This window comes from Sinohyriopsis cumingii, chromosome 15 (assembly GCF_028554795.1).
Source record: "Sinohyriopsis cumingii isolate HCF-2022 chromosome 15, ASM2855479v2, whole genome shotgun sequence".
In the NCBI taxonomy this organism is placed as follows: domain Eukaryota; kingdom Metazoa; phylum Mollusca; class Bivalvia; order Unionida; family Unionidae; genus Sinohyriopsis; species Sinohyriopsis cumingii.
Window position 1 is genome coordinate 77,952,523 of NC_142975.1, and position 8,812 is coordinate 77,961,334.

Consider the following 8,812-nt stretch of genomic DNA (forward strand, 5'->3'; position numbering starts at 1 on the left):
ACAATACAAAGTATTTCAATGTCAATAATTATAACGTGAAACTGAAACAGTACGTAGAGCTGCAGGCTGGTTCTAGGTTACACAACAGTGGTGTTGTTCTCTCTCATGAATACCTAAACCATGTCTGTGAGGTATATCATTATGGTAGTATCAACAAATCCAGGTCACCTTTGTAGGTTACATTAGACATGTCATGATGAGGCCACATGCTATCATCACGTGACAGCTTGAGAGCATCCAAGTATAATTTTCCACCTTGTTCTTAATGCCAGTCCTGACCTGAGAAAAGATAACATATGTATTTTTAATCTCATAGCTCATTTAAGTTCTAAGTAAGAAAATGAAATGTTTCTAGATAATCCAAATGACGTTATGTGTGCAAGAATATGAAAACAACCCAATGAAACACATGAAAATAAGAGAAGCAATGTACTGAAGTAACTATTCATTCCCCTTATATATATATATATATATATATATATATATATATATATATATATATATATATATATATATATATATATATATATGAAAATACAAAACATAGACAAGACAAACAAATAAAACACAAAAATCGCCGTGCTTGCAAAACTTTACACAGCTGTTTTTAAAGGGTTAAAACTTTAAATGTATTATGTTTCAACTAGTTTATTTCAACATGTTGCAGAAGCTGAAAAATATTTGTATTGACCTATAAATCGATGAGTCATAACGACATCTGTTGTTTTATGTAAATGTTATGTAAGCACAAACTATATCCCGGATATTTCATTGTTATTTTCATGTAAATGTTATGTAAGCACAAACTATATCCCGGATATTTCATTGTTATAGTAGTAATTATAGGCTATTAAGCAAATTTACAGAAGAGGAACGTAGACCATGTTGCTTTTCCATCAGTGAAACTTGTCGTTGGACTGCTGAACGTGTTGAATGTTGTTAATGACTTTGGAAGGTGTCAATTCAGATGTCTGCAAACAAGGGACTTCAGACTGTCTTGATAAATAGAAAGTGTCAAGCGATCGTCTTTATTGGCTCGACATTGTCGTGTCAGTGTTGTTAACAAAGAGTCCACAAATCCGTGATGAACCCATCTGTTTTCTCCAGCTTTACGCCTGACTTAAATCTTTAAATTTCACTGTCTACGTGTAGGTCGTGGTTTTAAATTTTCGAGAGGTTCGTTTATCCGACTCTCGAATGTGACAGTAGTTTTTAGGGATTACTCATGGTGGACATTGATGTGACGTAGACTCTCTGGGTCTTGATTCTGGCTCACTCATTTCATTTTCGAAATCATTGTCATGGATTTGAAACATTACTTCTCCTTTCTCCACGAAATGGTGCGATCGTTTCGTCTTGATTGCAAAATGTCAAATGACTACATTTTAAACACCATGGTCCCCTATATAGAAATGTATGATCAGTGTCTTCCCTATATAAAAAGTGCCAATATCTTCCCTCAAGGTATTCATTTAACTCTCAATCCTACCAGACAGATGGAAGAGCCAACACAGATTGAACTTCTGATCAAAGCTTTCCAAGGTGTCATAAGCATGTGTCTTCATAGAAGCCGACGGACTATTCCCCCTCCTTTCGAGATAAAAGTCAAAATACCTGCTATATTTGTCAGAAGAAAGGAAATTGATCTTCAGAATGTCTACAACGTCAAAGCAAGACAGGCGTTAAGAGAGAAAATGATCAAAATACCTGTTATCATTGTCAAGAGAAAAGACACGGGCCTCCAGACTGTCCTCAGAAAAAAGATAACCGACCCAAGAAACAACACGAGGAGGAGGAGAGGGTCCAGAACAGGAAGAGGAGTTACCCTCCTAAAAGGAAGAAGAACCAAAACTCGTGAAGAAAGAGAAGAAAAGAAGACCAAAAGAAGGTGAGGAAGAAGAAGAGGAGGAAAAACATGTGAGAGTAAATAAATTTACAAAAGCGGAGAATTGATTGTAATTTGTACCAGAGAATAAATCATAAAGAAAAACGTATGTGTCACTTGCTTTTGATTTTTTATAATGCTAAGGACCTACTCTCATGCACTCACACGCGTACATCATAGGAGAAAAGGGATTTGAGTTTGATTTGATTTAAGCAAACATTGAAAAGTCTCTTTTCGAGAGAGATGGGTGGCCCTGAAACGGACAGCTGGGTTTTTGTTCAAGAACGAGAGGTAATGCTCTTTAATTGCTTTATCCCTTTGCCACGATCAAGACCTACTTCTGGACCTGTAATTTACGATGATTTGATAGAAATCACTAGGGTCGGTATCTCAGGCATTGCAGGTGTGTAAACAGGTTGGGCTGTTTGGCTGGGGAAAGTCATTTTCTCTTGTGTCGTAATAAAGAAGTCTGATGCATTTGTTTCAGACTCCATAACTTTGCCAAAATGTCTAAATGTACCGTCACCGTTTGACTTTCACTGTCCTCCTTCTGTTCTTGATCTTGTTTCTTCTCTATTTCTTCTTATTTCTGTTGTTTTCTTGTTGCCTCTTCTTCTCCTCGCTGTTGCTGTTGAATAAGAAAGGATTCTTAAGCTTCTTTTTGCTTTTGAAGTTTTTTTCTCCAATTCTTCTTTCTGCATCTGTTTAAAATCCTCTACGTACGGTAAGGAAGGAGAAAGCGTCTAACGTACCGGTACTGGAACAAATTCGTTTGAAGAGAGAAAAATCGTTAAATTACAATCGTTCTCTTTTGGAAGTAGGACTTTGTTTGCTTTAGTAGCCGCTGCTATAGCCACCCCTCATCGTCTCCACAGAATTCTTGAGCGACGACATTTCTGAAAAAAATTATACGGATTTCCAACACCGGATTGTTATTTCTTGTGTTTCCACAAGGAACTATATATAACATCACTGTACTGGATACATTATACATCTTCGCCTTCCATTTTGTATTCTTCATCAGGACTCTAACTTGAATTCATTAGAAGATTTCATTATTAGAATGATATTCTTTCCATATCCAGGATTTCTTTCTTTCGCCTTAGAAATATTGATATTAAAATAATTATACTTACCTCTGATAAATTTGTCTGTTAAGATTACATTTTCATCATGCAAATTACAGGAATCCCTTGATATCTCTTCATGGACGTTTGGTGGCCATATTTATTTATTGGAGTAATTCCGAGGTCCTAAATACTAATACAAAGAATGAGTTTATTAGTCTGATTATCACCCCTAGTGCTATGTAAATTTCATTCAAAACTAGTTTTAAGTAAAATAGTAAATTCCCCTCTAGTTAGATTTATTTGAAGTATAAATAATCATGTCCACATGGGGACCTCATATATTGTTTTCAAATTTGCAACAAAATCTCTTCCCTTTTTATTGTTACCAAGTCTATGACAATTTAATGGAGAGATGTTAGCATCTTCCAGATCATGTTGTGGATGAAGGTACATGACAAATGCCAGAACTACTATTGGCATAAATTCTGTTTTAAGACATAAGGGATTTACATTGTAGTACAAGATATTTATGAAATTTCAAGTCGACCTTGTGTACAAATTTATATAAAACTTCCAAATTATCAAGAGATCAACACAGAGGAAACCCAGTAAAAGGTATATCCATCGTTTCATTATACATGTTACAGATGTCTTCTACCTAAAGTATAAAAATCATTGCAATTAACGAATAAATCATACTGACAGATTAATAATATTCAGTACTTTTAATGGCCTGCCAGTCAAATCACAGCAGAGTGAAAATCAAATTATATGGAAAAAGGAGAATGCTCCATATAAGATCGATGTATACTTATTTGTATATTATTAGTCATATTAGAGCCTGTAATTGGTATTTTAATTAATTATAGCGTAAAAATGATGATAAGTAGGCAGAGAAATGGATAGCTATGACTAATGTACAGATCTACCTCACAATACAACTAAAAACAGGAATAAGCAAATGATGCTTCAGGCTATTGTAGTTTGCTATCATGAATGCCATAACTTTATAAACTTTAAAGAAAAAAGAAATTACCTATGAGGGCAACACATCACTATCCAGTAAAACATATTAAATCTAGATGAAGGAACATACACAAAGTAATTATTAACAGGAAATCCTAAACGTGTATATAAATATTATCATGAAATTGTGTCTGATGTAAGCTGACATTAAACGAAAATACTGGCAACTTTGTCGTAGCATCGATATGGTCGAGGTTGCGATGTGATCCAATACCTTGTAATGGATCAAATAAAACTTATATGAAGGTTAAGAAGAATTAAGCACAAATGTCAGCTACACGGACAGATAATGCTAGTACGTTTGGCTTAAGATAAACTATTAGGTCCATATAACATGAAATCATTTTTTATGTTTGCACTAACCTTTCATAACATACCAGGAGATACTAGTAGTCATTCGTTTTCAAATTAGGATTGCTATACCACATTGGATATTCCAAGATACGTAACTAATTTTTGAATAACAGATCGAGAACAGCAAACTTATATATGTTTCTTCCAGGTTTGTATCCTAAAGAGAAAAAAGAAAACAAAACATGTAAAACATACTTATGTGCAGTTCTAGCAGTTAACATGTGCGTTTTTAAGGCACGTCGTATTTACTACGTTCTCTTTACGTTTCATAAAGAATGCAATGTCCTTATATGATATTGGGATCTAAATCGGATATTTATGCAAGACAAAACTATGTTCAGACGTACTTCAGCACAGTACTTCACACACATAAGTCATACATTTTTGTTCGCCAAACATTTCTTGGCAGATAAAAACCCAGTCTATGAGGTCCACCTTTGCTATTTCAGCAATTCAGTTGACTTTAAGATTGATCAAGCTGGCACAACTTTAAAATAGAAAGGAAGAGAATGCAGTGAAAATGCTAACCATTAACAATTTGAACCTTTTAATCTAATTTTACTAGATCGATATATTACGTGGTGGCTGTATAGAGAAACAGATAGATAGGGAGGTAGATAGGTAGGTGGGTAGGTAGATAGCTGGTGAACCAGATAAATAGCTGGATAATTATTGCTGGAAACTGTATGAGTCTAAACCTGGGACTAACATTTAACTCTTAAACTGTAACATGCACTCATGCTTAAAGTTATAGGAAAATTAATGTTCTGGGGGAAGAATATTATTCTTATGTGATGTGAGAAATTAAATTTGTTAAGTAATGCAAGCATGCTTTGATTAACTGGTGAATGTAACATACATGTCAATTTAATATTGCTAATTCTACTCTATATGTCCTAGTTCACATGTATTATTAAAAGTGATGCATGTTCTCTCCTGCTATGAAGAAAAAGCAGATTTTGTTGTTTCTTAGATAAAGAACATACCTTTTTCTTTGATTATTGTCTCCAGTCTTGGTCCAATGGCTGTGTTTTTTAAATATATGCGTTCCTTTTACCAAATTGATATTTACTCGAAGTCCACATTGTTGGTAATATACAACACTGCTTCTGTGCTCTTAAAATAGCCACATTTCGTTGTCATTGGTTGTGTGTCCTTGTATATAGCTGTAGTCTGTTAGTGTGTAAAAAGAATATTTTCTAAATGCATCGCTTGAACAAGGAAAGATGTACCTACTTCGTAAACATTTTCATCTGGGACCTGGCAGGATACACCAAAAATCAGTTTATTCATCTTTCCGCCGTGGTTTTGCAAACTTTTGCACTCTTTTCTGAAGTTTGTTTTCCTATTTCCCCTGAGGTTCATTCTACTTATCCTATCAGAACACAGATATTTGACTTATATGGTCTTTCAAATGAAGGCCCAGTTCTTGTTGTAGAAATATCAATGATAACTGAAGGACAACTGTTACAAGCACAGCTCAGAGAGAGAGAGAGAGAGAGAGAGAGAGAGAGAGAGAGAGCAATATATGTTCCCATGTTGATAGTTTGACTTTATACATGCTTCTGTCTAGCAGAGTTACTTTTTATGTGATATTATTCAGCGGTATTCAAATTTGATATGGAAGATCTTGAATTTATATCTAGCTGGAAGCTTTCTCTATATTAAAAATTTTTTATTTTTTTATAAACGCTGATGACTTCATTTGTTTCCACATTTAACACTCTTTAGCATCAATGCATACTGGCTCAGAATATAATCTTACAAACATTTTATTTAATCCTAGGGTAATAATATATATCGGATGCCTTGGCTCTTTCAAACTAGTAAATTATTGCTCGACGTTTTGTAAATGGTGCTATTGAAACTCAGGGCATAAAGGGGTTAAAAAAAGAACTGATTTTGCCTGCTGTTATTGTTTCCTTGAACTAATTCACTAAACTTGGTTACTTTTAAGTAGACACGAGAGTACACGATACACCGTATAACACTAAAAACATTCAAGCATTTTCATGACAAATGTATCTCACAGGCTAACGAGTGTAACCTTTTGAGGTCACATTGATAACAATTTCCTAAATATTTTAAAACAATTAGAAAAGTGATTACTTACAGAAGAAATTATATTTGTATTTCCTACATTGGTAAAGCTATTTTTTCAAAATCAATTTATTAAATTTGATTTAGTTTTATGTAGAACACGCTTCTTGCTGACTGAGATCAGAATACTATACTGAGAAGACACCATGGATCAACAGGTATTCATAACTTTAAGTTAGGGATCTCTTGAAATTATCTCGGGGTTAATTCCTGCATCTACATTACATGCAATATAATTATTTAGCATGCTTTGCGAAATATTCTCACCCAAGAGGAGACAATATCATTAGAACTAGATGTTTACATCTTGTAATGAATATACTTCAAAATGGCTGCTCTATGACCGCAATAATTATCTACTTTTTATGCCATTTTTATATGTTAGAAATATATAGTTTATGGAGTTTATGGAGTTTGTGATATGAAATACATCTGTACATTGTATTTATTTATTCATTAAATAATGCATTTTTGAGTGTTTATGTGTTGCCATCCCTAATTTCAATAGGGTATGTGAAAGAGAAAGTATCGTGGAGTCAACCGTTTGGACGCACATTTCCGTTTACCTTCACCTTGTCAGAAATATACTTCATTCATAGTGATACCTTTCATTTCATTTGAAATATAAGTTATCTTTGGAAAGCATGCATATTAAATAACACTAAGATATTCACCCATACTCTGTTCTGCAACGACATCTGGTAAAATGTTTGAGTATTACGTCACTTCTTATGATGTATCTTTAAACGTATCTGCGTCTACTTGTGAGACCGTTGAATTTGTGCTCCAGTACAAAAAAAGTATACTATGGGGTGGTTAGTCATCAGAGTCTGCATAATAAACATTAGGTCATGCTGGAACATTGATATTCTGATGTGTGGGATCATGCTAAACTTAAAGATTGACACATCAACTAAATTTAATGATATATTGCCACTGACATTGATCATATATGCTCTCATGTACTCACAACCGAAGTTGATGATTGTTGGAGTTTACAAAATGATAGTACCGTGGTAGCAGGTACAGCCTTGCCGTGAAGCCCGGCCGTTTTAGGGGCTTGGCCCAACCAGAAAAAAAGTGACATTAAGGGGGAGGGGGCTTGTACAAAAAGTTTGCTTTGAGATAGTAACAATATTGGCTATATGATAAATATTATCTGTATAAAATTCAGTTCAAGGTATTAAGCATTTGGACTTGGCTTCTAACGACTCTTGCGGAAGCTACGTCTGTCCGTCCAAGTCAGTCTTCTGTACACTTAGATCAGGACGAGTATTCAGATGAGGCTCATAATGATTCTTGAAAACAAACCATATCATCTTTTTTGTATTCTATTTCCTCATTAAAAATCCTGTCTTAAATTTTACAACCCGGCAATTTCCCACACGACATAAACATGACGTTTAAAACGATCTGGGAAACGTATTATGTACTGTTGGAAGCTTATTTACGTTGGAGTAAAGGACAATGAAAGGGAAGATGAAGCAGCCAAAGCTGCCTTGAAGGGTGAAACTCAGCAGAAATGTGTACATCGAGTGTGCCGATTTCCACTCTGTGAGGCAAACACTTTGATTTACTAGAAGTGCCTAGTGGAGGAAGAGACTGCACGAAGTCACAACTGCCGATACAATCTTAGATTTTTGTAAGGAAAATGCGGATTATATAACGTTTAATGAGGTATAGGTAAATTTTTATGTTTTACCTTTATGTGTTATTTATTTACATTTTACAAACTCATATGATCATTCCCTTTCATATTTTATATTTTACCTAAAGGAAATTTTTTTTGAATGATGTGCAGTTCGTAAATTTTGTTAAACAGATTGTCCATTTATAGAATTTATCCAAAAAAACAATTTATACTTACCTGAAAAGCCCTAAAGGAAAATAATCCCAACGTCTTTGTACTACTTCCTGCTGCGCAATAATAGTTATATATAAAGACCTCCAGACTTATAAAATGTCACTTCGTTACCTTCCTTGGGGCACTATCGCCCAAAATAATCCATCTTTCTTCACCTATTACACGTCCGGACAACATATGAAGTTATCAATTACTTTTCTTTGCCTTCTCAAAACGGATTTTGGAATTAAACCAAAACCTTTCAAAGATAACCTTAACATTTATTCTTCAGTCAATGTCATAGGATACACACCATGAATGGAAAAATTAATCTTCCATTCTTATCTTTCTTCTATACACATCATACATGGTTTCAACTCAACATTTTCTATAAAGTGTACCTAAAACCAACCTACAAATAACACATACGCAGAAATTACACATAGTTTATACACACACATACATATAAATAGAGACATATACATTTAGACAGAGACATAGAGACATATATATACACAGACATAGACATATATA

General features: G+C 34.2%; 1 long non-coding RNA gene across 1 annotated transcript; it reads right to left on the minus strand.

The window, feature by feature from the left end:
• Window positions 1-235: 235 nt before the first annotated feature.
• On the minus strand, window positions 236-8,353 carry LOC149782128 (uncharacterized). Its single transcript, XR_016414556.1, has 5 exons — window positions 8,303-8,353; window positions 5,322-5,508; window positions 4,345-4,492; window positions 3,022-3,145; window positions 236-279 (listed from the first exon to the last, which is right to left on the minus strand). It is a non-coding gene; the product is annotated as an uncharacterized LOC149782128 (long non-coding RNA).
• Window positions 8,354-8,812: the final 459 nt, after the last annotated feature.